Below are 26,473 nucleotides of genomic sequence, written 5' to 3'. Positions count from 1 at the left end.
CTCTCAGAGATGACCTGGGAGGCTTTATCTGCCTAATAAAACAACCTTTGTTCACAATGAGGTTACCACCCTTACCTTTCCATAACTTGTCCACAAGCTATTGTTTGTCCTTTGGTCCCATTTAGCACTCAAAGAGAATCATTTACAAACCATTGTCTGGTTTGGGGCCCCATTCATTTACAGCCCCCCCACCTCGGATGAAGAGTGTATTTAAGTGTCACCCATCTGGTTCTTTGAATTTTCATGTTTTTTATGCCCCCCTCACCCTGTATGCCCATGTTCATGTAATAAATTTAAACTTTTTTTTCGTTGACCTGTCTTTTGGTATACGGGCATCAGGCATGACGTTTTATAATGGAGAGAAAAAGGATCACCCCTTTTATACCCCTACAGCTCAAGAAGCAAATATCTTTTCTTATATTCTTTTTGGGGAGAGTTGTATCTAAGGAGCAACCCTAGAGATGAATACCCTCTAATCCTTTTTCCCCCATTAATTCAATGACACTGATCATGACATGAGAAAGAGTTTATTTTCTTCCAGTTAAGATGAAGGAGCTATATATATGATATTCAGGATACAATGCAGGTCCAGAAATGCCAACAGTAGAGCAAGGTTGTAGTCAGAAATCAGGATCAGAGTAAAGTCATACGATCAGTGTTTGAAATGTACACATCAAAATCTTAGATTAAGCAGAAGTGACAGAAAAAATGACATTGGAAACAACTTGCTTGAGTGAGGTTTGCTCCTTCATTTGTTCATTCACTTGTTTATTCATTCAACAAATGTCAGAACACCTACTCTGATCAAGGTTCTTCCCTTTATGGAACTTAAACTGGGAGGTGCAGGAGGTGGTGGAGGCAGACAACATCCAATCACATACCTTTTTATTTGATTAGAATTGTGATAGGAGTAGTAGAGTTCGTGGTACTGTATAAAATGGGAACGTAGTAGCTAAATGAAGACTGTCTTAAGCAAGCAAAGACTAGGATGAGCTTAAAAGATAAACAGGAATTATTAGAACAACAATAAAAAAAATGGACAAAAGCATACAGTCTGGATCACACTTGTCAGGTGGAATCAATACATGTGCAATGGGAGGCCAGATAGTAGGGAGGAACGGAATGTTAGGTTAACACAGTGCAGTGTAGAGCTCAAAACCTTGGAAATCAGATAGGCAAAATTCAAATTCCAGGCTCACCTTTTCTACCTCTGTTAGTTTAACATATTAACTTCTCAGAGCCTCAGTTTCTTTAACTGTCATAAATAAATAATGAATAGTAAAATAAATAATGAATAATAATATCTACCTAGCAATGGTGTTGGGAAAATACATTTCAGAAATTTGCTATTATGGAATTTGTGACTTCACCAATGTAACTAGCCACTGATAATTCAGAACTCCTTTGGGCTGTGTTTTTGGCATCTGTTGTGACTTATGCCCTACGGTTGAAATTGTGATATTAATGAGCTATGTAATCAGGATTGTCATTAATAATGTACATCTGAATTTTGTAGAACTTTTGATAAAGAATTTGGTCTAGGTTTCATATTCTGAAAAATATTTATCTCCTGCATTTTAGACAATAATCAACTACAAAAACAAAAGTATCTCAGAAATGAATTGACTGTCAGTAGGGGAGACCTAGCCAGGTTTCGAAACCCGGTTAGGATTAGGCTTAGGGTTAGGGTTAGGATTAGGGTTAGGCTTTGGGTTCGGTTTAGGGTGATGGTTAGGGTTAGGGTTAGGGTTAGGGTTCTGGTTAGGGTTAGGGTTCTGGTTAGGATTAGGGTTCGGGTTAGGGTTAGGGTTCAAGTTCGGTTTAGAGTTAGGGTTAGGCTTAGGCTTAGGGTTAGGTTCACGGTTAGTTTTAGGGTTAGGGTTAGGTTTCGGGATCAGGCTACAGTTAGCGTTAGGGTTCGCGTTTGGGTTCAGGTTTGGTTTCGGGTTCAGGTTCGGGTTAGGGTTAGTGTTCGGGTTAGGGTTAGGGTTTGGGTTCGGCTTAGAGTTAGACTTAGGGTTAGGGTTAGGCTTAGGCTTAGGGTTAGGGTTAGGATTAGGGTTAGGCTTAGGCTTAGGTTTAGGGTTAGGGTTTGGGTAGGGTTAGGGTTAGGGTTAGGGTTAGGATTAGGGTAGGCTTAGGCTTTGGCTTAGGCTTAGGGTTAGGGTTAGGGTTATGATTAGGGTTAGGCTTAGGCTTAGGGTTAGGGTTAGTGTTAGAGTTAGGCTTAGGCTTAGGCTTAGGCTTAGGGTTAGGATTAGGGTTTGGGTTCAGGTTCGGGTTAGGGTTAGGATTAGGATTCGGGTTCGGGTTAGGGTTATGGTTAGGGTTAGGGTTAAGGTTAGGGTTCGGGTTTGGTTTATGCTTGGGTCAGGGTTATGGTTATGTTTACGGTTTGCGTTAAGGTTAGGTTTCGGGTATGTGTTAGTTTTAGGGTTAGGGTTCGGGTTAGGGTTCGGGTTAGGGTTCGGGTTCGGGTTCGGGTTCGGGTTCGGGTTTGGGTTTGGGTTAGGGTTAGGGTTAGGGTTAGGGTTAGCATTAGGGTTAGTGTTAGGGTTTGGTTTCGGCTTAGGGCTGGGGTTATGGTTAGGGTTTGGGTTCTGGTTCGGTTTTGGGTTCAGGTTCAGTTTCGGGTTCGGGTTAGTGTTAGGGTTCGGGTTCGGGTTTTGTTTTGAGTTAGGGTTAGGGTTAGGCTTCGGGTTTGGTTTAGGGTTTTGGTTTTGGTTAGGGTTAGGGTTAGGGTTAGGGTCTGGTGAGCGTTAGGATTCGGGTTAGTTTTCGGGTTAGGGTTCGGGTTTGTGTTAGGGTTATGGTTAGGTTTCGGGTTCGGTTTAGAGTTAGAGTTTGGGTTAGGGTTCTTGTTTGGTTTAGTTTTAGGGTTAGGGTTCAGGTTCGGGTTCGGGTTTGGGTTTGGTTTGGGATTAGGGTTAAGCTTAGGATTAGGGTTATGGTTAGGGTTAGGGTTAGGCTTAGAGTTAGGCTTAGGGTTAGGGTTCGGGTTCGTGTTAGGGTTTAGGTTAGGGTTCGGGTTTGGTTTAGAGTTAGAGTCAGTGTTAGGGTTCGGGTTCGGGTTAGTGTTAGGGTTAGCGTTTGGGGTCAGTTTCGGGTTTGGTTTCGGGTTGGGGTTAGGGTTCGGGTTCGCCTTCAGTTTAGAGTTATGTTAAGTGTTAGGGTTCGGGTTCAGGTTACTGTTAGGTTAGCGTTTGTGTTCAGGTTCGTGTTCGGGTTAGGTTTAGGGTTAGTGTTAGGGTTAAGGTTAGGGTATGGGTTCGGATTACACTTAGGGTTCGGGTTAGGGGTAGGGTTTGGTTTTGGGTTCGTATTCGGGTTAGGTTTAGGTTTGGGCTTGGGGTTAGGGTTAGGGTTCGGGTTCGGGTTAGGGGTAGGGTTAGATTTCAGGTTAGTGTTAGGGTTAGCGTTGTGGTTTGGGTTTGGTTTGGGTTAGTTTTAGGGTAGGGTTAGGGTTAGTTTTAGGGAATGCAGTTCAGTTAACACACCCAAATGCTAAGGCAGCCAGGCTGATTGAACAAACGGTTTGAACGTGGTTCCCTCGGTTGGTTCTGCCACTGCTGCATCGGGGCCCACAAGCGTCGGGCAGGACAAGACTGCAGAGGGAGACCACAGAGTGGAGTTGAACATCCTCCCGGGGCAGGCATCTGAGAGAGAGGACACTTGACAAACCCCAAGTTTTCTCACCGGAATTTCCAGTGACCTGTGTGTGTGTGTGCATTTGTGTACTTTTATCTATTGTATACTTTTCAGTTACTTACTTTTCCCTGTAACCTAGAATCCTATGAGTTTCTGAAGGAGTGGAGGTGACTTATTCTGACCATTCAGTACAAGAAAAATGTCACGGAGTGCGAGGAGGGGACATGCCTCTCTAATGAAGTGGCCCGCAGAATAATTACCTGAGGAACTAAGTTCTGAAAGGGTGCACTGACATAGGAGTTGGAATTATATTCAGTTAATTATACTTATTTATTTAATGTAATTCCCATTTGATGAAATTTATTTTTTTACTAAAGCATAGTTGATTATACATATTTTGGGGTTACAGTGTTGACTCTCAGTATTTGTGTGCAATATGTGATGATCAAATCAATATTATTAGCATATTCATTATTACAAACCATAATTATTCTTTGTGTCCCTTACCCAATTTTCCCCTCTCCCCTTCCCCTTTTCCACCTCTAGTAACCATAGGCTTGTTCTCTCCTCCTGAAAGTTCAATGTGCTACTGCAGTTTGTCCTTCCTTCCTTCCTTCCTTCATTCCTTCCTTCCCTCCTTCCTTCCTTCCATTAGCTCTCACATATAAGTGAGAACATGAGGTATTTCTCGTTCTGTGCCTGGCTTATCTCACTTAACATAATTTTCTCTAAGTGTATCCACATTGCTGCGAATGGCAGTCTTTCATTCTTTTTTATAGCAGAGTAGTATTCCATTGTATAAATATACCACATTTTCCTTATCCACTCATCTGATGATGGGCATTTAGGTTGGTTCCAACTCTTAGCTATTGTAAATAGAGCTGCAATCGACATGGGAATACAGGTGTCCCTTTGACATGGTGATATCCATTCCTTTGGGTACACCCAGCAGTGGGAAAGGTGGGTCACATGGCAGTTCTATCCTAATTATCTATCCTACTTCTACAGAAAACAACACAAAAGTGTGAGACAGCTGCGCTATATTTTGTCAACAAAAACAAATGCCATTTCTGGTTCAAAACTAAGAAGAAAAAACCATTTCAAAAAACAAAAGACTTTCCCTTATGAAATTAGTCTTAGTGGTTAACCTTTTGAAAATCTGTAAGTGTATAACTATGTAAAACATTTTACTCAATGTATTTAACTTGTGTATATATACTTTCACATGTGAAACACATGAACATAATTTCTATAAGCAATGTTAAGAATTTGATTAAAGAAATCAAGGTTTGACATACAAGATAGGCAATAGAGAAATGTCATTTTAACCTTGGCACCAGGCTAAAATCCTTCCTCGGTTAACTTCTCCTATACTATACCAGGCATTCAGTTTTTTTCAGTCTTTCATGGAATTAGACCCTTTACTCATCTGAAGAGTAAAAGTATTTACAATAATTAGTGGAAAATATTTTATTCTTATACATTAGTTATTTGTCTTTGTGGATATAAAGCGGTGATTCAGTATTTTATCAAAACATGGGACTATGAAAATACTAGGAGTATCAGTCTGAAATTTAAAACATTACATTTTCTAAATGAAACTCTGGGAATTTTTACTTTAAGCAGAAAACAATTGTTATAGAAGTTCTTTTGAAAGGTCCCTTGATTTTTCAATAAAAATTATTTCACACAATGCAGAAAATACAATTTATCATCCTGTTAACAATATCTTTACATGTCAATCCTAATCTAAAATGTACTTGAACAAAAAGAATCTTTTAATACATTCCAAAATCTTATTTTAACCATTGCTGCTCTGTAGCAATAACTGAAATCCCAACCTGAGAACTAAGAATGAGATAATTAAATGCCAAGGGCTGTATCAATCTTGAACCGAAGACACTTAAGCGTCTTTCCCACGGCCTCAGGTGTAGGACATCAGAGAAGTGTGAGCAATCCAAGAAAGTGCCCTGAAACCAACAGTACCACCTGCCATAATTTGAAACCTTAAGTCTAAAATCTCTGTTCTAATTTTTTTGATAAAAGTTCTATTGCACATATAATATTGTTAAAATATCTACAAACTTGTAGAATTCTCTGTATAAAGGGTTTTGAACTTATTCAGTTGAATGCTTCCTCACTACAAGCACAATGTTCCTAAGAAAGAGAGGGAGCATATCCATAAATATTTGAACCTAAAGAACAAATGATTTCTTATGGTCATAACCAATTACAATGCAAGATAAAAATTTCACAATCTGAAGGAAAAAATGCCTGAGCAAGTACTTCCTCAGCAATCTACTTCGGGGAGATGAGCAGGCTTCTTTTAGACATGTGGAATTTAATATTAATGCATAGTATATTGATTTTTAAGGGAAAAAAATCAATGCAAACCTAAGTCAGCAAGTTCAATCTTACTTTTTAAATGAAGCTAAAACAAACCAGCAAATACAAAGCTTAGTCTCCTCCTTGATATTTCAACATAGTTGTTACCTTGTACCATTTCACCACAGAAATTGTCAAATTCCAAGGGGGGAATATTCAATCAAAAAGCAAGGATAAGTTTATGCTTCTGACCCTCTCTTCTTTGCTTCTTCTCCCAATCGCTCTCTTCTGACGGCTGCTGCTAAGGACGACAAACTGCCCCTCACTACTGGCGTCGTTTGTTCTACTGGAAGCAGCTATCAACCGACGTTGCTCTTCCAAGCCCTTTTCAATTTGCTTTTGCTTACTGAGTTCTTTCTGTTGCTTCTCTTCCACTCTCTCTATTTCTTCTTGTTTTTCTGACGCCCTGCGATCCAGTTCGGCATGCAAAGCTATCTGCTTTGCCGTCCAACAGAATCACAAATCTTTCCCCCTCGTTGTTTGATTCAAATATATAACAGACTGATGACAGATTCCTTTCACTTCTCCCTCCTGACGTCCGAAGAACAAATCCAAAAAGCCGCTTCTTTTCCTGGTGTGCAGCATACGAAACTACACAGGGTAATGGACACGTGAGCCTTGTGACTTGTGTTTGTAGATCAATTAACTTGAAACAGTCACAAGTCACTAATAAATGTGATTCTGTCACACGAAAGATGTTATGGACGGCCCGGGCAGCTAAGATTTGGCGCATTGTTTCATAAACAACATCTGGATGGTCATCTGGTTTCACCTCCATAGAACCGAGGAATCGAACAATAAGTAACTCATGAAGAATAGAATCTTCGGTTTCAGAGTTTGTGCTTCCTGCAGATTCTCCACGTGGATTCGTGCACCTGCCTCCCTGGCCAGAGGCTGCTGCTTGGCCAGGCTGATCGTCACGCACAGGAGAAATGACGTCGGACTGTGCTGGAGTGTCCGGGCAACAAGAGAATCTAGAGAGAGGGCAGCCAGATCTGTGCACTCAGATCCCAAGGATCCCGAACTGCTGGTTCGAGCTGTTGATGGCCGAGAGAGTCCTGCTGGCCGTAGGCTTTCGTGCCTCTGCAGGAAAGATGGGGAAGGAGTGACAGCTTCCGGAGCAGACGGACTTACTCGTGCAGCAGTTTCCTCTGGATTTTCACTTCAGTAGATTTGTTTAGATATGTTGTTTATTGTACAGATCCACTCCTCATGGTCTTTTTAGTCTCTGCTTGTAAAATTGAAGATTTTTTCCCATCAAAAGAAGTGATCTGAAAACAGTATCGCCTGTCTTCACAGTCCACAGCCATCACTGCACAGTTGTCTGTGTGCATGGCCAGGCCTCCTGCTACATCCCCACGGGCCTGACTCATTAAATTTCCACCCTGCGTGAAGTAAAACTGTCTGTACCAGGTAGATGACACCAAGCCTGTTTTATTTCTAGCGTGAAGGTATCCAGCCTTTCGGGTTAAGTTTCGATTAACAGGAAATTTGGTGAGGTCTGGGTCAGGCACATATGAGGGGTCACTGGCTACTTCCAAATCCTCTATTATCTGTTGCATGGTCTCTACGTCACTGTCCATTTCCCTGCGAACATTCTGCACACTTGTCCCAATATTAGCTAAAAATTCTTCCAGTTGTTCACTGAGATTTTCAGAACCCATCTGAAAGAAACTTATCTGATCTTGCATGTACCCAAGTAGAGGTTCTAACAATGCTGTCTTTTTCTTGTCCTGAAGAGTATTTAATGCACAAAAATAATGCTTCACGGTCTGGTGTTGTTTCTTTCTGGAAGTGTACACATCTTCTGTTACTTCATATTTCACCTTGTCGTTCTCTCTCTTTTTTTTTTGACAATCGGCTCTATCTGTTAATTGCAGCATCATGATCATTACTGGCAATCTGAAACACTTCCTTTAATGTTAATATTTCTTTCAGATCTCTTTCTTTAAACTGGTTAATGGGGAATATCATGGCATGAGCAAGTTGAGTTGAAAGTACCGCATGACAAGAGCTAAGTTCATCTATAACTTTTGCAAACTGTTGTAAAGTAGAGCTCATAACTTCATCATCACCCCCCAGTGGAAAACGCTGTTTTTCACATTCTTTTAAAAGTTTTGAAGTCAGGTGTGTTGCTGCACTTAATTCATTCTCTGCATCATAGATCCGATGCATAGCTTGATACAGTTCGTTCATATAGTTGGAAATAGCTGCAGCATCTTCTTCAAATACACCCAGGAAAGACCTTGTCTGCGGGCTCTCCTCCAGCGTCTCCTCTATGGGCAGCTTGTCGGTCCCCTGGCCTTGTGGACAAAGCGACCGCCCACAGGTCCCCGCGCCCGCAGCAGCAGCAGCAGCTGACCCCCACCAGCTCTCCTGCAGCAGGCTCTGCACCATCCATGATGTATAATTTTTTTGATGTGTTGTTGCTGTATTCTGATTGTGGATATTTTGTTGAGGATTTCTGTATATATGTTCATCACACATATGAGTCTATAGTTTTCTTTTTTTATTTGATCTTTGTCTGGTTTGGGTATCATGGTGATGCTGGCCTCATAGAGTGAATTTGGGAGAGTGGCCTCTGTTTCAACTTTTTGGAATAGTTTGAACAGAATTGGTATTACTTCCTTTTTAAAGCCTTGGTAGAATTCAGCAGTAAAGCCATTCAGTCCTGGGCTTTTCTTTGTTGGGAGACAGCTGATTACTGCTTCAATATCATTGCTTGTTGTTGGTCTGTTTGGGTTTTCTTTTTTGTTTTTCTTAGTTCAGTCTTGATAGTTTGCATTTGTCCAGAAATTTATCCATTTCCTCTGGGTGTTCATATTTGTTGGCTCTAGTTATTTATAATAGTCTTTAATGATTCTTCATATTTTTTTGGTATCGGTTGTAACATCTCCATTTTCATTTGTAATTTTTGTTATTTGAGTCTTCTCTCTATTTTGTTGCTGTTGTAAATCATGCTAATGGATTGTCTATTTTGCTTATCTTCTCAAAAAACCAACTTTTTATTTCATTGATCTTTTGTATAGTTTTTTTGGTCTCTATTTCATTTAGTTCTGCTCTGATCTTAATTATTTCTTTCCATCTACTACTTTTAGGATTGGATTGTTCTTGTTTTTCTAGTTCTTTGTGTTGTAATGTTAGGCTGTTTATTTGAAGTATTCTATTCTTTTGATGTAAGTGTTTATCGCAATAAACTTCCCTCTTCATACTACTTTTGCAGTTTCCACAGGTTTTGGTATCATGTATCTTTATTTTAATTTATGTCAGGAAATTTTTTGATTTCTTGTTTAATTTCTTCTCGGACCCACAGGTCATTAGAGAGCCTATTGTTTAGTTCTCATGCACTTGAGTAGTTTCCAAAGTTTTTCTTGTTATTAAGTTCCAGTTTTAATCTGTTGTGGTCTGAAAAGATACTTGAAATGCTTGTGATTTTTAAAAATTTGCTGATACTTGATTTGTGACCTACCTAACACGTGGTCTATCCTGGAGAATGTTCTATGGGCTAATGAGAAGAATGTATATTCTGTAGTTGTTGCATAAAATGTTCTATAGATATCTACCAGGTCAAATTTGTCTAAAGTATAGTTTAAACCCTGTGGTTGTCTGCTGATTTATTGCCTAGATGATCTGTCCCATGCTGAGAGAGGTGTGTTTGGGTCACCCACTATTATTGTATCAGGGTCTATCTCTTTCTTTAGGTCTAACAGTGTTTGCTTTATATATCTGGGTACTCCGGTGTAGGGTGCATACATATCTATGATTGATATGTCTTCTTGCCAGATAGATCCCTTTATCATTATATAGTGGCTTTGTCTCTTTTTATGGGTTTTTAGTCTATTTTATCCAATATAAGAATAGCTACTCCTGCTCATTTTGGGTTTCCATTTGCATGGTCTGTCTTTCTCCATCCCTTCACTTTTAGTCTGTGTGTGTCTTTACAGGTGAGGCGAGTCTTGAAGGCAGCGTGTAGTTGGGTCCAGCTTTGTGATCCAGTCCCTCAGTCTTTGCCTTTTGTACCGGGGGTTTAACCCATTCACATTTAGGGTTGTTATTGGCAGGTGTTATTTTGCTCCTGGCATCTTGTCACTTTTTGTTTAGATGTTTTAAATGTGCTCTGTTTCTTTTCCCAGTCTTATGATTTGTCTTCAATGCTTGTTGGTTTTTTGAGGTGGTGAGATTTAGTTTCTTTCTGTTGCTCATTTGCATGTTTGTTCTGCCAGTGGGTTGTGTTCTTTCTCGTGTGTTCATGGTAGTGATTAGCATTTTTCAGATTCCAGATGCAGAACTTCTTTGAGGGTTTCATGTAGGGCTGGTCATGTGGCTGTGAACTCCTGAAGTTTTTGTTTGTGTGGAAAATATACTATTTTCCCATTGTCTCTGAAGGATAGCCTCACTGAAGGATAGTATTCTTGGACAGCAGTTTTTTTCTTTTAGTATTTTGAATATATCTCCCATTTTCTTCCGGCCTGTAGAGTTTCTGTTGAGAAGTTTGCTGTTGGTCTGACAGGGGCTCCCTTATAGGTGACATGATGCTCTTCTCCTGCTTCTTTTAAGATTCTCTCTTTGTCTTTGAGCTTTGCCAGTCTGACAGTAATGAGTCTCGGAGAGGATCTTTTTGGGTTGAATCTGTTCGGATCTTTGAGCCTCCTGAATCTGAAAGTCCATGTCTCTTCTCAAACCTGGGAAGTTTTCCATTATTGTTTCATTGAATAGGTTCTCCGTGCCTTTTCCTTTCTCCTTCCTTTCTGGAACACCCATGATTTGAAAGTTTATGGGCTTAAGGTTGTCTGCTAGTTCTCTTAGATTTTCTTCACTTTTTAAAATTCTTTTTTTTCTTTATCTGCCTAGGTTATTTCTAAAAGTCTATCTTCAAGATCAGAAGTTCTTTCTTCTTCTTGCTGTAGCCTGCTGCTTAAGCTCTCAGTGGTGTTTTTCATCTTGTTGAGTGAATATTTCAGTTTTGTGAGTTTTGCATTCTTTTTAAGGTTATTAATCTCTTTGTAAATTTCCTCCTTCATAGCCTGGATTTTATGCTGTCTAACTGTCTTCTCAAAACTCAGTGAGCTTCCTTAAGATTGTTGCTTGGGATTCCTTTTCATCATTTCAAGGGTTTTCTGCCCTATAGGGTCTGGTATTTGAGAATTAATTTACTCTTTTGGTGGTGTCATATTTTCTTGGGATTTCTCATTTCTAGTATCTCTATTGATGTCTGGTCACCTGGTAGAGAAGTTGTGTCTTCTATTACTCTGGAGTGGGCTTTGAGGAGAGAGACATCCTCTGCTTTTCCTGGTCTCTGCTGATGACTTTCCTTGTGTCAAAGCAGTTCAGTGTCTGGTGGGCCCCCTGCCTGGTGACTGTGGCTACTGCTATGGTGTTGAGCCACTTTTTCAGCAGTTATGGCTGTGGTGGTGGCTATGGTGGACCACCAGCACAGAAATGGTGTTTTCAACATGCTTCTTGCTTGCTTCGATGCAGGGGATGCTGCCCTCAGCTCCTGCCATGGACCCCAGGTGTGCTCCATTTCTTGCCTGCTTCTAGGCAGATGGGGCTTCCCTCAGCTCCTGGCTAGGACCCTGGGTGTGTTCTCTGCTTTGGTTTTTTTACAGCCTACCTGCCACTCTCTCTGCAGGAGTTCCTTTGGACTACTGGTGCTGCTTTGTCCACATGTCACAAAGCCCAAAGTGCCTGGAGTATACATTCCCCACCCTTCCCACCCTCTACTTCAAAGTTCAAAGCCAAAGACTAAAGGATGCCAAGCCCAGCTCCCTTTCCTGAAGGAAGGATGAAACCTGGCACACAGTTTGGACTCTGAACTCCCCTGTAGAATCAGGCTAAAGGTGGGACATAGCCTGAGATGGTCCCTCACTGGACTTCTTGCACTTTCCTATCCTGTTTTCCACATTCATTAGTGGTATATCCTGGGAGAAGTTCCTTGATAAATCACTTGCACATGTTTTCTCATCTCAGGGCAGGGTCTGCTTCTGGAGCACCTGCCTGAGACAGTGACAATTTGAATGATTGAATGTATTTCTCTTCACGTGATCCCTCCTAATGCCAAACCATTTTTATTAAAGGCTTAGTTTACATATAGTTTCAGTTTTATTTGTTTAATTTTATGTAAAAGTTATAATGTTGATATAAAGGAGTCCATGAATTAATGGATAGACCTAACCAGAGTTCCATAAGCTTGTTCTCTTATAAGTATTTCTGAAAATTTTGAAAGGTTAATGTAAATGATTGTAAATATGCAATTTTTAGATCTAAATTTGTAATATTAATTCTATTTGATAATGCATGCTATATGTCAGGTTGCTTTTCACGTGTTATTTAATTTTCTTAGCAAATCCACAAGGTCAGTCTTATTGTTACCAATTTATAGATGAAGAAACTAAGGTGCTGGAAGTTAAATAGATGCACAGTAGATAGCTGGATCCTGACGTTGAACCTAGGATTGACTCCCAAGCCTATGCACTTATCATCAAACTTCATTACATCAAAATGGAAAAAAGAGAAGAACCATGTAAATAGAGTTTCTTTCATGTTAATTAGAGATAAATAGAAATGTATTCTTTTGCAGTATTCTTCACAATTATATGGAAACTTTTATGTATTATAAAGAATTAGAAGTTTCCCATGAATAATCTTTTCCTTAACAGTGGTTTGCAAAGGAATGTTGTCCCATAGTAATGAGAGAACCCTTCATGAATAGATTTCTAGATAGCGTGTCTAAGTAAAGAAACAATTCTTTGAAAAATGATCATTTTGACATTTTAGGCCATTAAAAAATATTAAATCAGCTTCCTTTGGACATTTGACTGATGATGAGATGGTAGAAAACCATAAGTCAAGAAAGACAGTCACCTGAGTGACAAGATTCTTTGTGTCTCTAGCTGGCAAGATAGATTAAATAGTGCTTTTCTTTTGGGGATGCTTTAAGAATTGTTATACACACTGTTTTCATAGTTTCTCATCAGTTTCCATATCATTTCTTGGCCTCAGGACAGGCTATTGATAGAATTCAATCAGGTAGAGAAAAGGTTACAATACTTGCTCTGGGAACTGTTTGAAAATTCTCCAAGGAGATGTGGTCAACTCTGCTCTTGTGTGATGACAGAGAGGTCATATATTTCTCTAAAACATTAGCCATGGGCCATAGATGCTAAGGTGTTGCAATGAAAACTGCAGAAATTTATCAGTAGGAATGGTGTGTAACCTTACAGAGCACATTGCAAATAAATAAAAACAGTGTTGTAGGAAATACTGAAAAAAAATATTCTTGTGTCAATGCATGATTCCAGATTCTGGACTTCCTTGAGGATTTCTTGTAGGGTTGGTCATATGGCGGTGAACTCCCACAGTTTTTGTTTGTCTGCAAAATACACTATTTTCCCCTCATCGCTGAAGGATAGGCTTCCTGGGTATAGTATTTTTGTTTGGCAGTTTTTTCTTTTAGGATTTTGAATATATCATCCCATTTTCTTCTGACCTACAGGTGATTTGATGCTCTTTTCTTGCTTCTTTTAAGAGTTTCTCTTTGTTTCTTCTTGCTCTAGCCTGCTGCTTAAGCTCTTGGTTGTGTTTTTTATTTTGTTGAGTGAATATTTCAGTTCCATGAGTTCTGCTACATTCTTTTTTAGAGTATTTATCTCTTTGTGAATTTCCTCCTTCATAACCTGGATTTTTTTTTTCTTGCTTCATTATGTTGTTTAACTGAGTCTTCTAAGATCTCAGTGAGTTTCCTTAAGATTGTTGCTCTAAATTCCTTTTCATTATTTCAAGGGCTTCCTGCTCTATAGGCTCTGGTATTTCAGAATTACTGTATTCTTGTGGTGGTGTCATATTTTCTTCAGTTTTCATGCTTCTAGTTGAGGTCTTGACATCTGGTAGAGCAGCTGTTTCTTCTACCATTTTGGAGTGGGCTTTGAGGAGAGAGATCTCCTCTTCTTTTTCCATTCTTCACTGGTGACTCTCCTTGCGTCTGTGAAGTTGAGTGTCTGTCAGGCCACCTGCACAGTGGCTGTGGCTACTGCTGTGGAATCGAGTTGTTTTTGTGGCAACCATTGGTGTGGCAGTGGCTTTGGTGGGCCACCCACATGAAAGTGCTGTTTTCAGCATGCTCTCTCATCTGCTTTTGGGTGGATTGGGTGGCTGCCCTCAGCTCCTGCATGTGACCCTGGACATTCCTATCCTCTGTTTTTATATTTTTGATATGTGAAAAATTATATCTCCTAGGTTTCTAATTGATAATATTTTATAATATGAGAGAAGTTGAACATTGTTTCTTATGTTTACTGTCTCAGTATGGACAGGCTGCTATTAACAAAATGCCATAAAACCAGTAGCTTATAAACAAATTTATTTCTCACAGTCTGAAAGGCTGGGGAGTCCGTGAGCCAGGTGCCAGCAGATTTGGTGTCTGATGGGGCTCAGTTTCCTGGTTCATAGATGGCACCTTCTTGCTGTGTCCTCACATGTGGAACGGTAAATGAGCTCCCTTGGGCCCTTTCATAAAGCCACTGATCCAAATCCTGAGGAGCCTCCTCTCATGACCTGATCTCCTCCTCACACCGTCACTCTGGGTGGTTTCAATTTCAACATATGAACTTAGGAAGATACAAACATTCAGACCATAGCACTGACCACAGGTATTGTTTTTTTCTAAACTACTTGTTTATATCCTATTATTTATTTATTTGTTCTTCACTTTTTTATTGATTGATGTTAGCTCTTTAGCAGTTTTGAAAACTATCTCTAGGTCTGTTATTTTCCTTGCAAATTGAGTTAAGCTTTCCCAGTGTGTATAAAGAAATTATAATTATTCTTCCTTTTTGAATTTGAGGCTTTGTAAATTTCTTCAAAATATGCCAGGAATTAAAAAAAAATTACCTCCTATTAGGCTTTTTCTAATCATCCACCTAAAATAGTTAGCATCTTTCCCAATATACAGATAAGAAAGTTGAAGGTCAGAGAGGGTAAATAATAGGCCCAAGGCCAAGCAGCTTGTAGGTAGTGCAAACTGGAGCCAGAATTTAAGCTCAACGTCATCTGACTCCAAAGCCAGTATCGATGTATTATCCTGTCCCATCCTAGCCTCATCACCTCCCATGGATAGAAATATAGTATTTTAGGGTTGAAAGAGATTTTCTATGCAAGGTCTTAAAAGATAGATCTGAAAGGACATATAGATTCCTGGTAGTAGATATTTGAAGCTTATCAGTTTGACCAACAGTTACTTCTACTAGAGAAATTCTCAGAATTATTTTACTATGATGTATAGAATCTCTGATATTTACTACTTTTGCATGCATTAATGCCCTCTCATTTTTAATACCCCTTCCAGATGATAAACATTATTATGTGAAATTATTATTATTTGCATTAGGAAGGCTAAGATTTCTAGCTGGAATTAATAATTAATCCCCATCAGTATAGTTATTTATTATTCAGAACATTATGTGGTAGCAGAACCATGACTATCAGTAATTAAGAGTTTCTATGAAATTCTTTTTGAATAAATTTTCAGATTCAGGAAAAACAAAAGGCTGATTAATGGCATATTCCTGCTAAATGTCAGGAAAACAAAACATATGCTCTCTGTCAGTAATTCAAAATTACTGGTAGTCCTAGAAGAATGCATAATCAAAAGAGTTGGTAACGTAATGTTAACTAATTCATTATATTTGAATTATTTTAGATAAATTATTAATCTTTACTGACCATGGAAATTATATTATTTGAGTTGAAAGGTTGAGGTTTAAGGGTTCTACTCAGCAGGTCTAATTTATGTTCCCATAATTTAATAGTTAATTGCTGATTATGGATGAGCATGTCATAACACTGTATTATCTCTTTTTTTTAATAAAATTATATAAGGTTTTGCTTAGCAAGGAAAAGGCAATTTATATATAGTGTTGTTACTCATCACACAGCCGTTCTAATGACTTTCCTTCAAACAGAATACAGTTTTTTGGTTAATATATATAGATGATTATGACATATAAATTTACTGTATTATTACTCCATTCAATGAATATCTATCAAGCCCCTAAACACTGAGCAAAATGTTGAAGGGTATTTGGGATAATAAAGACATTGTCCTTGCTCTTGAGTGGGAGATGGGCTGGATGGTGAGCCGAGTTGCTTAGAACTGGGTGTTATAACATGAAGGTCAATGGTTCAGATTTCCCAGATCCCTGTACTGGCCAGCTGCCAAAAACAAAAAAAAAATAATAATAAAAATAAAAGAGATGGGAGACAGCTATTATAACCCCGAAGTTAGTTGTCGCTCTATCATCTTGCTCAGCACCACCCCTAATATTAATCTGTCTTTCTCCTCACTACCCAGATTCAGAACTCAGCATCTTCTTTCACTGTCCATACAGAAACAACTTTCACAAAAATACTGTGAAAAATGTAGACTTTGCTGATGATTTCAGAAGGCAGTAAAGAGTAATGGTTAAGAGCATGGTTTAAATCCTGGCTCTGTAGCTTCCCAGCTATGAGTTGCTGGGTAAGCAATTTAGATCCTGTGCCTTAGCTTCCCCATGTATAAAGCAGGGCTAATAATAGTACTTACAGGGTGTGGTAAGGATTAAACAAGTTAATGTGTGTAGAGTTCCTTCTGTAAGTGAGTACTGTAGAAAGAAACATAGTTATAATTTTTAAAGGGTTGGCAATGAAAAGGGTTTTCATTACATACCACATAGGTAGAAAAACAACTCTAAAATTCCAATTAGATGTTTCTGTGCTCTCCAGAAGTCTCCTCTCTATCGCCTGGCATCAGAGTTGCGTTAGGATTGGGGATAAGTCCTCTAGTTTATTCTCTCATATAAGCCTAGTCTCCCAGGAGTAGATTAATGAGTTAGAGGGGCCTATAGATCACCTAAAGGGAAATTCAAATACAGGTCAAAGGATAGGTAAAGAGGCCACGACTAAATATATAAATGTGGTAATAATTTGTGTGGAAAAATTGGAGAAATCTCAACAGTGACAGCGAAGAGTAAGGATGAGCAGGCAAAAGGAGACGAGGCTGGGAAAAACCTCTAAAGATAACCAAATTAGTAAAATTTTAAACATGAAATGTGTACTTCCAACATAAGATGCCAGACTAAGCACACTCTATTTAAGAAAGTTCATTAAAATTATAGTAAAAGATGTAAACCTACAACAATGGAAAGAAAGTGTGTTGGGTATCAGAGGATGCAGAAGGCAAACTCTTGAAAAAGTGCTGACAAGTGCAGCTGAGCTTAAAATCCTCATGGAGAGGCAGCAGCAGAGGAGAGAGAAGCTAGACTGACCAGCAGACCCTGGGGACATGCTGGGTTCCTGACCATCAGGCCAGATGCGTTAGACAGTAGGTTGGAAAAAGTAGGGCTGAAAGTCGGAAGTAATTATAGGTTCTATATGAAACTTTTGACAATGGATCCCAGAGGACAGTGGAGCATTCCTTCACAGTTGAGGGAAAATGCCATTAACCTAAAATTCTATACCTAAAACATTATTCCCTGTTAGAATTGAATATAGACATTTTGTAAACATGCCATGGGTGAAAAAGTTTGTTTCTCGCATAACTTTTCTAAAGGAATTATTTGAGGATGTGTTCCAAGAAAGCAAAGAACTAAACTAGGATAGAGTAAACTACGGGATTCAGAAGACAGTGTAACCAACTCAGGGGGGCAGTAGAAAGAAGCTCCAGGGTGAGAGCGAGGCAGCAGGGCCCGTGGGGAGACTGGAGAGGAGAAGAGGCTGAAGGGATGGCCTGAGACCAGATGGTGTGAGAGAGTGCTGGAAGAACGGAAGGATAAGCAAATGGCAGAGTGCGCAGAGGATGAGAGGAGTGATGAGGAACTCCAGGTCAAAATGAAAACCAGAGCAAAAAAATCATGGCCTGAGTATGAAGCAAATGCACTAGGATGCCTCATAAAGATGAATGAACTGGGTCCAAACAATAGATAGAATGTGCAAGAAGCTGGAAGATAAAGGAAAACATTCACACATGGAAGAGTAAAATATTTATATAATAAATTCATGGTTCAAAAGTATAGCATCTTGGTCCATTTTGTGTTGCTGTATCAGAATACCACAGACCGGGTAATTTACAATGAACAGAAAATTATTCAGCTCATAGTTCTGGAGGCTGGAAAGTCCAAGAGCATGGAGTTGAAGAACACTACTTGGCACAATGATCAATATTTACACCATCAAACGATGTAAATATTATTAGTTGGTTCTTTAACTTATGGAATCAACCTGTATACAAACACTGAAAACTTTATTTAGGCATGTAAAAAATTTAAAAGTTCTGAACCCTGACAATATAAAAGTAAGGATTTGGCTACAACATTGAGAAGTGGAGGGAAGGATATAGATGACAAGATAGTTACTTTACAGAGGGGGCAATAAAGAAAACTAATAGAAGGGCCAATATTAGTGATGCAGATCTGCTAGAGAGGGAGGGAAGAAGAGAAAGCATTACAGATAAACTAGATCATCATCAAGCAGTGATGGAGTCAACAGATAAAAGCCGAAGCTGAATATTCAAAAACGAGCTATATAAATGTAACAGAGGCTTCTAGTTAACTATTTAATATTCATCCTCCTTTTTATACAATAAAAATGAATCAGGGCACATGGCCACCCAGCTAAAACTACATTTTCCTTGCAGTTAGGTATGGCCAACAAGGATGGGAGCTGAAGAAAAGTGTTCGAACTTCAGATCAGGTCCTTAAAATATGAAAAGCATGGCGCTTGCTCTCCCTCCCTAGGCTGGAATGCAGCTGAGGCAGAGAGTCTGTTAAGCACGTGGAAATGGTCCACCTCTCACAGAGGCCAGAGCAGGAAGATAGAAGGAGCCCGGCTCCTAGCACTATCAGAGTGCTCTAAATTGCCTACTAGGGCTATGTGAGAGGAAAATAGCTTCTGCCATGCTAACACCACTGTATTTGGGGGGGTTGGTGTTAGAATAGCCTGACTTGTATCTGACTCCTACGAGTAATTATCTGGCAACATAAAGGTAAACATGTAAGATTTAAAACAGAAATGATTGAAAGTTTTATTCTGGAAACTAGAATCAGGTGGTGTAGCAGTTGAACAGAAGATAAACATTGCTTTTCATTATAAAGCTATGTTATTTAATTTTTAAGTATGTGCTTGCACGATTTTGATGAAATGAAAGGTCATTTGTTAATTAGAAGAAGATAGGACATATACAGTAGCAAAATGAAAATAGCCCATTCTTTCACCACTGTGAGAAAACAACTTGGTGATTTACTTTAAGCTACTTTTCTACACACATTTTTTCTTTGTTTGATTGAAAGTCTACATTTGACATTTAAATTTTTACCTACATTATTGTACATACGTTATTTATTTACTTATTTTTTTGGTGGCTGGCCAGTGTAGGTATTGAACCCTGGCCCTTGGTGTTATCAGTACCATGCTCAAGCCAACTGAGCTAACCAGACAGCCCCCACATATATTATTTCAAGTGAACTCCGGCTCCTGTGTGGAGATTGGACTCTAGGAGGCAAGATGAAAAGGAAGTTATTGTAGCTGTCCTGGCAGGAATTAATGGTGGCTTGTACTTAGATAATAATAATAATAGAAATGATGAAGGAGTTAGGATTCTGGATACAGTTTGAAGTTCGGTGCCAAAAGAGTTTGTGTGTGGAGAGCAGGTGGGGCATGAGGAAAGGGAAGAGCTATTGGATGACTGGGAAGGGAATGATGCTAAATAGTAAAGGAGGAATAGATTTCAGGTAGGAAATCAAGAATTCTGTTTTAGATACATTAAGTGTCAAATACCTATTACACATCTAAGTGAAAATATTGAGTATCAGTTGTATATAATAAATCTAAGCTCCAGAAGAGCTTAGAATTTGATGCGTACACACACGCGTACACACACACACACACACACACACGCACACACACACGCACACACACAATACAGAATATATATATTTCAAAGATCCTCGGTCTATTAAAAAAGATCCTATATATGTATAAATGTACGTTTATTTTTTATTTTATTTTTTTCCCCAAAGATCCATACCAGGTCGTTCACCTTTTGGGAACATTCTAAAAGCCATTAATTCTCCTCTGTACTGGAACACCTACACAAGGTTTTCTTAGCCAGACTCAGAAAAACGCCTCTTTTCCTCATTTCCCTGCACTCACATTAGGCGATAGGTAGTTTTTTTTTTTTTTTTTTTCATTTTCTTTTTTGTGACCGGTAAGGGGATCGCAACCCTTGGCTTGGTGTCGCACGCACCGCGCTCAGCCAGTGAGCGCACCGGCCATCCGCATATAGGATTCGAACCCGCGGCTCGAGCGCCCCCGCGCTCGCAGTCGCCGCTCTCCCTGGAGCGGGCCACGGGCTGACCCAAGCAGGCAGGTAGTTTAAATCACGTAGTAAAAGAGGGTGGAGTCAAAACGCTGTGATCCACAAGAACAAATGGGACCTCAAGTCGGTTCACCATTGGCAAACGGGGGGCGTTTAGATAACTTAATGAAGAAAAAACAAGTTCTCAAAAGGAGGCCGACCCCCGACTCGGTGGGAAGTCGCCCGAATGCAGGGGGAGGGGCCTGCGCTCGCCCCGCCCCTTTCCTGGGGACGCGCGACGTTTACACTCCTGACAGCGCCGGCCGCGGAGGAGGAGCGGGAGCCGTTGGAGGAGGAGCGAGAGCCGTTGGAGGAGGAGCGGGAGCCGCTGGAGGAGGAGCGGGAGCCGTTGGAGGAGGAGCGGGAGCCGTTGGAGGAGGAGCGGGAGCCGTTGGAGGAGGAGCGGGAGCCGCTGGAGGAGGAGCGGGAGCCGCTGGAGGAGGAGCGGGAGCCGCTGGAGGAGGAGCGGGAGCCGTTGGAGGAGGAGCGGGAGCCGTTGGAGGAGGAGCGGGAGCGGTTGGAGGAGGAGCGGGAGCCGTTGGAGGAGGAGCGGGAGCCGTTGGAGGACGCGGGCGCCTCCTCGTCGCTGGGTGGGTGCCCGCGCCTGCAGCGTCCGCCGGACGGCGCGGCGGGAGGTGGCCGATCGGCTCCCGGCCTCGCTGCCCAGCCCAGTCCCCGGCCCAGCGGGCCTTTCCGCCGCCGCGCCTGGACGAACCGCCCGCCCGCTCCGGCTCCGTCGCGGGCGGCAGAACGGAAAACTCCCAACTTTCTGGTGAGTCGCTGCCGCCGCGGGCGCGGGCGCCTGGGCCGACTGGCCCCTGCCGGGCGGGGCTGCTTGCGGGAGTCGGGCCGGGAGACGGAGGTCGGGACCCCGCGGGGCGGCCTCCGGAATCCCCGCGCCCAGGGGATGTGGGGCGGGGCGCGCCGAGCTCGGGCCGGCTGGGGGTTCGGGTCTGATCGTTGGCAGTGGTTGGCGCGGGCGGCAGGAACCTCATGCCGGGTACCGATTCTGTCGCCCCGAGCCGGTCGTGGGCGCCACGGCGGTGGCAACAGGTCCTTGCTGTCAGGACCCGAGGAACTTCAGTGAAGTCCCGCCCTCGGCGGATGCTGATTGGTGGCTTCTGGTATTTTTCCTCGCGGATTGGTTGAGTCCATCTGTCAGGATTCGGCAGCAGCCAGACTTAGAAAAGTGAAGTTCACTGGGAGAGAGAGAGAGAGTGGTGGCAGCCGGGGACATAGAGGAGGATCTGAAGTGGCTGGAGAAGTACAGGGAGGGTGACAGACCTGCTGGAGAATGACCTTTAGAAAGACTCAGGATTAGAAAATGTCAGAGAGAGGAATTGATTCCGAGTTAATGGCGAACATCCGTGGTGATGGCGGCAATGGAAAAGAAATAAATGGAACTTGAGGCCAAAGTCAGGGAGAGGAAGGGGACCCAAAGGAAAAAGAAAAGTAAGACAACGTGGCTTCAGAGAAGCGTTAGGCTTGTGCTAGAGGATGCAGCAGTGAAGTCTTAGAACTCCCGTTGCCTCTCTTTTATGCTGTAGACTTTGGGAAACGTATCAATAAATGAATCCTGTTCTCCCATAGCTGTAGTCCTCGTTAGGTATAAATACTAAAAATATCTAGGATCCTGCCGTTCTCTGCACGGGTGTCCCAGAGCCCAAGTCAGGAACTCCAGAGGCCTCTGTCCCTGCTCCTTCCCAAGGGTGGCCTGTGCTGCTGGTGTGTGCACCTCTGGCCTGGAAGGCAGCTGACTGCAGGGCTGTGCTTGCAGCTTGGATGTGAGAGCTGCGGTGTTCACGTGGAAACCCAAGAGGAACTTTGACTTGTGGAGTGGAGCCGGGGTGGGAAGAGAAGGGGAGATCGTATGCGGCCTGTGGTCCTCACAGTATGGCACAGCCTGGAACTGCACGGTGTCTACAACTTCTAAACTTGAAACTGACTTTCCAGGTAATTAGGAAGGAAAGTTGTAGGAGTGAGCAGGACTGAAGCCATGTTGGGAACTAAAACTGCATGGGTTCTAAAAGATTTGAATAGGACACGGAATTTTTTTTTTCCCCTTGGACTTCATTTCTCTGAGTTCTCTCTTTCCCATGGTTATTTGATATTTTGAACCTCGGTTATGGGGCAAGATGACATTATTTACATGGACGTGAAGCTGTTCTCCGGTCAGCCTGGAGCTGCAGAATTGCATGTGCTATCCAAGGAAGACTCACTAAAGCTATGCTGATTCCATCCCTCCAACAGGACCCTGAGATAACAGCAAGGACGGGAGCAGAAACCAGACGGAGGCTGGCTGAGACTGCACCTGGTTCCTTGCACGTGCCCCTCCCTGCTGCTTTTCATTTTTCATACTCCATTCCCTCCGCTCCCCCTTAAAGTCCCCTGAAACCCTAAAGTGGTAGACAGTTCTAGTCTGTCTCCTTAGACATCTGATAATGAACTTCCTGCCTCGCACCAACATTTGGGACTCACCAGTCTTTTGTTTCTGATTAGTGAGCAAGCAGTGGGACCTGGATGCCACTAACATACTTGTAAATGTAGGAGGATAGGACATATTTGATTGAACTGTTTGCAGCTCAAGATGGGGCTTATAGGACTTGAGCTTGTGTTAGTTGATTGGGAGAGGGTTCAAGAAAGGGGTGGTTTTGTTCTAGACTGGGTGCTGTCAAAAAGCCAGAGCAATTCTATGATTATCTTAATTTTTACTTAGAAGCAGGCAAAATAGTGCAAGAAAGGGAGACATCTGGCCATTTTGTGGTTTGGACAAAGTTCTTGTTTTTGTCTGTTCTTAGACAATTACAGAATGGTCTTGGTTTTTGTCTTGCTCCATAAAGGTAACAGAGAGAGTGTTCTAGGACATGGTTTATGTTCAGTAGGAGAACTTCATGGCCTGGCTCAGCTATGGTGGTCAGGGGCTGCTTTTTTCTTTCGCAAAGTTCACATTATACTCAGTTGTTTTGTTACTTTTTTTCTTTCTTTCTATTTTTTAAAAGATGATCGGTAAGGAGATCTTAACCTTTGACTTGGTGCTGTCAGCACCACACTCTCCCGACTGAGCCACAGGCTGGCCCTTGTTTTGTTTCTTTTAATCAAATACCTTCTGTGTTAGTTCATTCCTGTTGCTTATAACAAAATACTTGAAAGTGGGTGATTTGTAAAGAAAACAAAATCTATTGCTTACAGTTTCTGAGGCTGGGAAGTCCAAAGTCCATCTGGTGGTGGTGACAGTGACCCCGGGGTCTCACATTGCAAGATGGTGGAAGCTGAGAGAGCAAGACAGAGAAAGACAGGCCCTCCTCTTCTTTTAAAGTCCTCAGAACCACACCCCTGTCCACGATTTTTAATCCATTCGCTCCTGCATGTTCCTACAATCCAATCACCTCTTCAAGGCTCCACCTTTCAACTACCTTAATAGTCCCACCCTCTTAACAGTCATAGTGGGGGCTAAGTTTCTTTCTTTCTTTTTTTTTTTTTTACACCAACCAGGGGTTTAATATAAATACAACCAGCATAGAGAAACTCAAAACTATACATAAGCCAAACCCAGATGCCAAGAAGTGGAGATGACGGCAGGATTTCTGACCCTTTGGTTCAGCCGGCCCCGCAAATAAAATCCAACCAAAAGAAATCAAGAAAATAAGCATGATTCATACTGAGCTGTGGGAGAAAAGGGGTGATGGGACAAAGGTAGGTGTGGGTGTCACCATGGGGTCAGGTCTGACCCTGGGCTGGGAGGGGGAGGGCAAGGTCCTTCACCACCACATAAGCCAAACCCGAGCCCCCCAGGTGCTATGAGGCACTCCCGAGCAGGGAGGCTGTGTCACACATGCGGCAGGACCCCGCCCCTCCCCCAATGGGATCAGGCAGTGGCCACCCAGGCCTGCTAGGCTGGAGACTGACACAGGCTCTGCCTCCTTGTTTAGGCTGCCTGTGGAGGACGGGGTCACTGCTTAAGGATGGCACCTGGCTCAGCCCCAGCAGACCACAAGAAGCCGCCCCAGACTCACTCAGTGCCTCCAGCAGCTGTGCGGACGCCGCATCCTCGGATACGTCATGCCCGTCCTGCCCATCTGGAGCCAGCACAACCCAGATAATACCGCTGAAAGGCACTGGATGACCAGGGATCACCACCTGGTACCGCAAGTGGTGCCAGCCAGCAGGTCCTGTGCCCAAACACTTGGTGAGGAAGACCGGGCTGCCCAGCCTCATTTGTTAGCACAGCAGCTGGAGGGCAGCCCAAGCCCCTTGGGACCCTAGCCTGTCCCTAGCCAAGGCCAATCGACTGCCCTGCGGATATAGGCACTGCAGTGAGGGACCCGCAAGCTGTTGGCGGAGTCGCTGCTTCGGGTCTGGCTTGAGCCACTCCACAGCCACCTGCTCTCCACAGCCACCTGCTCTCCACAGAGGCGTGAGAGCCCTCCCACCAGGGCCTTGGGGCCATGGCCACCGGCGGCGGCGGTGCGCTGCGAGCTGAACTTGAGCAGCGCGATTTGCGCGGGCGCCGCCAGGGCTGGGCAGCAGCAGCGCCTCCTGCAGGCCAGGCCCGGAGGCTGCAGCGCGAGCAGCAGCGGCGGCGGCTCCCGTCGGCGGCGACCCGTCCACGCGCAGCTCGCTCTTCTCGCCGCAGCGGGCGGCTGTGCAGCGGGGTCATGGCGGCCTGCGCGCCGCGCCGCGAGCTGCAGCGGGCGTCGGGAAGCCGCGGTTCAGGCCGCCGAAGGTCATCTCGCAGGCGGCCCACGCGCTGCCACAGTGGGATCACCTGGTGCTCGGAGACGTCCTGGGGCAGCGCCCGAGAGCACCTCCGAGCCGGCCGGCGGCGGGCTGCCCACCCGGCCTGGGGCTGGCCCGCCGTCCTTCCTCTGCCCCTCCACCTGCACCAGGCGGACGCCCGTCTCCCTGACCCGCGCCCCCAACGCCGCCTCGTTCTCTGGATTCACCTGCTCACCCCGGAGCTCACACGCCCGCTTGCACTCGGAAGTTTCTACTACAGAAAACCTGGGGAGTAGAAGTCAAGCCTCAGTGAGTTTGGGGGGAAACAATTCAATCCACTACGCTTTCCCCCAACTTAAAAAAAAAAAAAAAAATGACTTTTTGAAAACCAGGTCAGTTGTCTTATTTTAAAAAATGTCATATTCTGGAGCAATCTGATTATTTCTTTGTGATGGCATTTAACTTGTTCCAATAAGCTGAACATAGGTCTAACGGCTTAGACAGGTTAAGTAAAACTTTTTTCTGGCACGAATACTTTCTGGACGATGTCACGAGGTGAATACATCCTGGCAAGAGGTATGGAATACAATAGTAGATTGCCTCAGTGCTAGTGATGTTAAATTTGTTTAATTTATTATTATTTTTTAGTGATGTTAAATTTGATAACCTGGTTAAAGTTGAAAGAAGCTTCTTCATTATAAAGGATGGTCAGTGAGCCAGCCATTTGTCTGTGGGTACTTTGGTGCTATGCAAGTATCTGCTTCCTAAGACCCTCTTTTCAGCTTCAATTATCCAAACCTAAGTCGATGACTTTATTGTTCATTCTACATTTATTAGATGGCACTTTTTTCTTTTTTTCTTTTTTGGCTGGCCAGTTACGGGATCTGAACCCATGACCTTGGTGCTACAAGGCTGTGCTCTAAACAACTGAGCTAACCAGCCAGCCCCCTAGGTGTCATTTTTCTATAAGGAATTTTCTCTTCTCATCTGGGGATAAACTGCAGTTCCTCCTAAAACAGGGCATACTTCATCATTTTCCCATTCAATGTTGAATTTATTATGTTTTTTAAATGTTTCTTTTCTTTTCCTTTTTTCAATGCTGGATTTTAAAGTAAGAATTAGCCATATGAGTCATCTCAAATCATGACAAATAAGTGTTTTGACCCCTTCGTTTCCAGTATCATTAAGGATTCATGGATTTTTTTTTCAATGTTTTATACAAAGTTATTACTATCCTTTCTTCTTGATGCTCAAATTGTCCCAAATTTGGGCAGTGGGAACCCCTTCAACATGGCTATGTAACTGCAGACAAGAGACTTAAGTCTGTGACTTGACAGA

At 42.6% G+C, this 26,473-nt stretch overlaps 2 pseudogenes; both read right to left on the bottom strand.

Annotated features, from left to right (window-relative positions):
* Nucleotides 1-6,212: 6,212 nt before the first annotated feature.
* LOC134378270 (DCC-interacting protein 13-alpha-like) lies at nt 6,213-8,430 on the bottom strand (annotated as a pseudogene).
* Nucleotides 8,431-24,368: 15,938 nt separating this feature from the next.
* LOC134378269 (dead end protein homolog 1-like) lies at nt 24,369-26,169 on the bottom strand (annotated as a pseudogene).
* Between the last annotated feature and the right edge of the window lie 304 nt (nt 26,170-26,473).

The sequence above is a fragment of the Cynocephalus volans genome, chromosome 5, assembly GCF_027409185.1.
Source record: "Cynocephalus volans isolate mCynVol1 chromosome 5, mCynVol1.pri, whole genome shotgun sequence".
NCBI classification, from domain to species: domain Eukaryota; kingdom Metazoa; phylum Chordata; class Mammalia; order Dermoptera; family Cynocephalidae; genus Cynocephalus; species Cynocephalus volans.
Note: the sequence above shows the minus strand (reverse complement) of the source record. Positions and strands in the feature narration are given on the sequence as shown.